Source organism: Arachis ipaensis, chromosome B09, assembly GCF_000816755.2.
Source record: "Arachis ipaensis cultivar K30076 chromosome B09, Araip1.1, whole genome shotgun sequence".
Taxonomy (NCBI): Eukaryota; Viridiplantae; Streptophyta; class Magnoliopsida; order Fabales; family Fabaceae; genus Arachis; species Arachis ipaensis.
In genome coordinates this window covers 29,730,109-29,737,197 of record NC_029793.2, presented here as the reverse complement: position 1 = coordinate 29,737,197, position 7,089 = coordinate 29,730,109, and positions in this window count along the sequence as shown.

Here is a 7,089-nt window from a genome sequence, read left to right as displayed (position 1 = left end):
CTATCTCCACGTTTAAGCTTCAGTTTAACCTTAAACTGAAGCTTAAACGTGTTCGACTAAGTTACCCTCCAGGGCTGCCTTCTTCCATTTCCACGTTTAAGCTTCAGTTTAACCTTAAACTGAAGCTTAAACGTGCTACCACAAAAGGCATCACTGGAAGTGTCTGGCGTTTAAGCTGCAGTTTAAGCTTAAACTGCAACTTAAACGCCACTCTTGGAAAAGGATGAAACTGTGTGGTATAATCAGTGATCGAGCATCATCTCTTCTTATGAACATTTAAACCAAGGGATTGGGAATTTGTTTGTTTTTAGAGAGAATTGGTGAGCCAAGGGATTGGGATCCAATCATATAAGATTGCCAAGCAAAATTCAATGAACGCATTGGTTGAGGAAGAGATAAACATGTTTTGATTCGGAGATCTCAATATCTCCTAACACCCAATGAATTCCCCATTTCTGATTTCCACTTTCTCTTTACATTCTGCAATTAAATTCATGCAATCACCCCCATTCCCTTTTAATTTCAGCAATTTAGCTTCTGCTCTTTACTTCATGCAATTTAAGATTCCGCCATTTAAATTTCTTGTCATTTACGTTTCCCGCCAATTTTACATTCCGCAATTCTCATCTAAATCTTGATTCCGCTCAACTAGAACACACTTCTAATTCGAATTGCTCACTCAACCAATCCTTGTGGGATTCGACCTCACTCTATTGTGAGTTTTTACTTGACGATAACCGGTGCACTTGCCGGAAGGAATCTTGCCGATCGTGCAATTTCCTAAATCGTAGCATAACAAGTTTATGCGCATCACATAGCTTTGATGTTTTTGATTGATTGATGATAGGTCAAAAGAGCTTTGAAGAAGGTTGAAGAAAGAAGGAATGGCAAGGAACAAGAGAGAACAAAAAGCTTGAGCCAAAGCTTGCCTCAAACTTTAGCTCAAACTTGAGGAAGAGCTTAACTTCACCCTGGAGGCATCAAAAGCTTGCGCCAACGTTTGCCTCAAACTTTGAGTCAAACGTTGGCGCCACAACAAGCACACCCAGGAGCAAAAAGCTTGTGCCAACGTTTGCCTCAAGCTTTGAGTCAAACGTTGGCGCCACAACAAGCACACCCAGGGAGAAAAAGCTTGCGCCAACGTTTGCCTCAAACTTTGGGTCAAACGTTGGCGCCATTTGAGTATGAAGAGGAGTCCCTGATTGAAGGTTAAATGGAGCCACGTTTGCACCAACGTTTGCCTCAAACGTTGGGCCAAACGTTGGCCAAGAAGCATGCAAGGGAGGATCCACGTTTGGCTCAAAGTTTGACCTCAAACTTTGGCTCAAACGTGGATGACAGCAAAGGGAGGCTAGCTGATATGAAAAGCTTGAGTCAAAGTTTGCCTCAAACTTTGACTCAAGCTTTAATGGTTCATGGCCCGGTTCTGACCCAGTTCACAAGTGGGTTTCTTTCCAATTCCAAGGGCAATCAACAGAGGCTTCTGTCAACCCAATTCCATCAAGAGCAAGGGCCCAATTCAAGGCTTGAAGATCATTTGAAGAGAGTGTATAAATAGCTTAGAATTTAAGTTTTTCGAGAGCTTTTCTTTTAGTTTTGCTGAGTAGTTTTGGAGAGCTTTTGGTTAGGAGTTATTTTGAGATTCTGAGTCTTGGGGAAGGGGAATTGAATTCCCTTCCTCTTAGTTTTCTTGTTTTCAATTTCATTTACACTTGTCTTGAATCTTGGGTTGAAGAATTGAGAAAATTCTGTCTCAATCTCACCTTGAGATCTCTTTCTGTTTTGATTTACTGCATCATTGAGAATTTGCGATTTCACTTCTTTTCTTCTACTGCTGGATCTTTACTTTTCTTGCAATTGAATTCTCAATTTGGATCTAGGAAGGCATTGAGATCTAGACTTGGTTACCTAGTCTCTTGAGTCCCGAGATCTACATCTTTCAATTTCAATTTCCTTGTTTCGTTGCTACACCAAGCTTATTTTCATTGTCATTTGAGATCCGGTTTAATTGAATCCATCTTTTACATTTCTGTTTGTTGAATTTTACTTTTCCTTGTTTAATTTCTGCAAATCCACTTCCTAATTCCCTTTATAATTCAAGTAATTTACATTTCTTGCACTTTAAGATTCAGCCATTTACATTTCTTGCAATCTAAGTTTCTGCAATTTACATTACTTGTTCTTTAAGATTTAGCTTATTTACTTTCTTTGCTCTTTAATTTTCTGCAATCTACCCCTCTCCCTTTACATTTCAAGCAATTTAGTTTCTGCAATCACAAATCACCTAACCAATACTTGATTCACTTGACTAAATTAACCACTAAACTAAAATTGCTCAATCCTTCAATCCCTATGGGATCGACCTCACTCACGTGAGTTATTATTACTTTATGCGACCCGGTACACTTTCCGGTTAGTTTTGTGTTGGATCGTTTTCCACACATCAAGTTTTTGGCACCGTTGCCGGGGATTGAAATAGATTGACAATGATTACGTGAAGTGGAGATCTAGATCAAGCACTTTTTTTTTCTGTTTCTTTAACTTTTGACTAACCCACTAACTGTTTGAATTTTTGCTTAAGCTAACTCAAACTTCATTCTAGCAATAGATTGAAGTGTCTCTGGTTTTTGTGTGTTTCTTGTGTTTTGCTTGTATGTCAGATACAAGAAGAGAGATCCCTACCTTTCATGAAACTGACGAAAGAATCCTCCGAAGGCTAAGAAGAGAAGCAAAAGAAAAAAATGTTGCTGGAGAGGAAGAATCAGATGAAGAATATCATGAATTGGAGGAACACTCAACAAATCCAACAAATCCACCAGTGAGAATGGCCAACAACAATGGTCAACCCCAGAGGAGAGTCTTGGCTTCATATACATTTGCCAATCCAAGGCATTGTGGGAGTAGCATCCTTACCCCAAATGTCAATGCCAATAATTTTGAATTAAAGTCCCAGCTCATCATATTGGTGCAAAATAACTGCTCTTATGGATGAAGTCCAATCGAAGATCCAAACCAACATCTATCTACCTTCTTGAGGATCTGTGATACTGTGAAATCCAATGGTGTGCCTCCAGAAACATATAAATTGTTGCTGTTTCCATTTTCCTTGAGGGACAAAGCTACTCAATGGTTGGAGTCATTTCCAAGAGAAAGCATCAACAATTGGAAGGATCTAGTGAGCAAGTTCTTAGCCAAGTTTTATCCTCCTCAAAGGATCATCAGGCTCAAAACAGAGGTCCAAACATTTACTTAGATGGATGGAGAGTCATTGTATGAAGCATGGGAGAGATACAAAGCTTTACTCAGGAAGTGTCCACCAGAGATGTTTAATGAATGGGATAAACTCCAAAATTTCTATGAAGGACTGACAATGAAAGCTCAAGAGGCACTTGACTATTCAGCAGGAGGCTGGATGCAACTCATGACAACACCAACCTTCACTAAGGAAAGGAGTGTTAGAAATGGAAGGGGTGGACACCATCCTAGCTCAAAACAAGATAATGCAGCAGCAGATTCAACAACAATTTGAGCAGATGGCTAAAAAGATTGATAGTTTGCAAGTTGCAGCAGTGAATACAAGCCAAACATCAACCACATGGGGGCAAAATGAAGAAAACCAAGAAAATCAGCAGCAGGAACAACCTCAATATGTGCACAACCAAGGCTCAGGCAAAAATGAAGTTTATGGTGACACCTACAATCCATCCTAGAAGAACCATCCAAATCTCAGATGGGGAGATAACCACACCCACAGCCAGCAACCGTGGCAGAAAAACTCAAACCAAAACAACTCAAGAAACACAACTTACTCAAACCACAACCAGCAAAACGCTAATCATAATCCATACAAAAAACCCCAAAACAACCATCATCCACCTTTCACATCCATATTCCACCCACAAAATAACTCCACAAATAGTTCAAACAACTTCCAGCCACAACCATCTCACTTTACACAACCACAACCAAATCCAGACTCTCAAAGAATTTCTAGTCTGGAGATGATGATGGAGAAACTCATAAAAAATCAAGAAGCAGCAAGAAAAGATCAAGAGATGGCAAGCAAAAACCAAGAAGCATCAATCAGAAACCTTGAGAGGCATATGGAGCAAATGACTAAGCAAATTTCAGAAATGGGTGAGAAGAGAGCAATTACCTTCCCCAATGTCACTGAAAGAGACAAAGGAAAAGCTACAAAGTGGGAGGAGTGCAAGGCAATCATAGTGGGGAGTGAGAAGACTGGGGAGAAGGAAGCCATCAATCAGGAAGAACACAATAGACAAGTTCCACAAGAAGAGACAGAAAAGAGAAGTGAAGAGGAGAGAAAGACCAAGAATGCAAAAAGCTCAAAGAAAGATGAGAACATCCTTGAAACACAGCTACAAAAGAAGAAGGAAGGAGTGAAGCCAGATGTCCCCAAACTTCCATACCCTCAGAGGTTCAAAAAAGAAAACGAGGATAAGCAATACTCAAAATTCCTGGATATATTCAAGATTCTCAGCATCAATATTCCTTTCTTAGAAGCACTTGAACAGATGCCATTATATGCCAAATTTATGAAAGAAGTACTCACAAAGAAAAGATCCCTGAAGGAAGGACAGATTGTTGAGATGACAAAGGAATGTAGTGCTATCCTCCAAAGAGAGTTGCCAGAGAAGAAAGATGATCCTGGGAGTTTTTACATACCTTGCACCATAGGAAACATAACAATTGAGAAGTCATTCTGTGACCTCGGTGCAGGTATAAACTTGATGCCTTTGTCTCTAATGAGGAAACTTCAAATTTCTGAGCTGAAGTCCACACAAATAATTCTCCAAATGGCTGACAAATCCATTAAGCAAGCACTGGGAGTTGTGGAGAATGTGTTGGTAAAAGTGGGAAAATTCTTTCTCCCAGCTGATTTTGTCATCCTGGATATGGATGAAGACCCTAACACTCCCATCATCCTGGGGAGGCCTTTCCTGGCTACGGGCAGAGCATTGATAGATGTTGAAAAAGGAGAATTGTTGTTAAGAGTGTATGATGAGCACCTAGTATTCCATGTTTTTAAAATCCAGCATGAGCCCACTCAAGAAGAAGATTGTATGAAGGATAAGGCCAAGGATCAAAGCTTGAAGGAGGCATTCAATGAGTTAACTCCAAGACTTCTACATCCATGCTTGAAAGAAGTAGAGATGGTGCAACAGACCAAAGAAATCAAGGAGGAACTAGATCCAAAACCCCCAGATGAAAACCTCAATATTCCAGATAAAGAACCACCAAGGCATGAATTATCTCTTGAGAAAGAAGAGAAGAAGAAGAGGCCAAAAGGGTGGACAAACAAGAAAATCCCCACTGAAGGCTTCTCACCAGGGGATAAAGTGATGTTGAACACCCAACCAATGAAGGTGTGTCCACAATTATCTGAGTACTATACTGTGAACCGGATCCTTTCACTTGAACACCTAGAAATCATCAAAGAGGAGACCGGAAGGAAGTTCACAGTAAGAGGAGAAAAGCTAAGGCACTATGCTTTTCAGCCTCCATGATCAAAGAACAAGATGTCAAGCTAGTGACAATAAAGAAGCGCTTGTTGGGAGGCAACCCAACCTGAGGTAGTTTTCTTTTCATAGCTTTTTCAATAAAAATGTTGAATAATTAAGTATGTATTGCAAGGAGCTAAGTTTGGTGTTGCACACCAAAATAATTTAGGAGAGAATGAAGGATTCTAAGTTTGGTGTTCCACCAAAATCTCATTTAAAAGCTGGTGCACGAAATTGTGATCTCCAGGCTCGAACAAATCCTGGTAATGGCTTCAAATCTTGGTGCTCTGATCTTAATTCATAATCGTCACAACTTCGATACAACTAACCAGCAAGTGCACTGGGTCGTCCAAGTAATACCTTACGTGAGTAAGGGTCGAATCCCACGGAGATTGTTGGTATGAAGCAAGCTATGGTCACCTTGTAAATCTCAGTTAAGTTGACTCATATGGGCTACAATATATTATGTAAATAAAACATAAAGTAAGGATAGAAAAACTTATGTAAATCATAGGTAGGAATTTCAGATAAGCGAATGGAGATGCTTTTCGTTCCTCCCAACGCAATTGGAAGCGGGCCATTTCGATTTCTGTAGCTCCAGAAAATCCACTTTGAGTGCAGGGAGGTCAGAATCCAACAGCATCAGCAGTCCTTTTTCAACCTCTGAATCTGATTTCTGCTCAAGTCCCTCAATTTCAGCCAGAAAATACCTGAAATCACAGAAAAACACACAAACTCATAGTAAAGTCCAGAAATGTGAATTTAACATAAAAACTAATGAAAACATCCCTAAAAGTAACTAGATCCTACTAAAAACATACTAAAAACAATGCCAAAAAGCGTATAAATTATCCGCTCATCAAAAGCATACTCTCACCTCCTGCATAATGCTAGTTCCAAGCAATCAGACAAATTGTTCAACCATTTAATTGCTTTTTAGTTTTGGTTCCATAACCTTTAGCAAGGCCAAAAGAATTCATAAATGTACAACCTGTTGCATTAGAGACAGTGGCAAGGAATTAAGTTTGGTGTTCCCACACCAAATTAAATCCAAAAGCCACACTCAATTCATGCATACTAACCAGTCACCTAAGGGCTTGAGAAGCAAGCAAATTTTGAGAATCGTGCAGGGAACTAACCACCATTTGAAGACATTATGAATCATAACTCAAAAGGGGCACAACAGAAGGAAGGACAAAAGAACTGCAAACCAATAGGTTGTATCTATACTTAACTCTTGCTGTTGAGAAATGCTTTGATTTATGTCTTACTAAAGTGTTCATCTAGTACAAGTAGAATCACTTTTTGCAATAAGTAAGCTAGTCTAAGTGTGTGCTTGTGTGTTTACTTTCACTTAACTAAATGCATGCTTTGTCCCCTGCATCCTCAATTCAATAAAAGAAATGTTTGGAACATGAAGTAAGATAGTCTTTGTTAGCTGGAAGTACAATAATAGTAAGTGGTGGTATGTATGTGTGATTGTATGATAGCTCACTTTTAGTGAATAAAAGAACTAGACTGTCTCCTTTTAAGTAGAAAGTAGCTCACTGTCTATGAATCTCAAAAA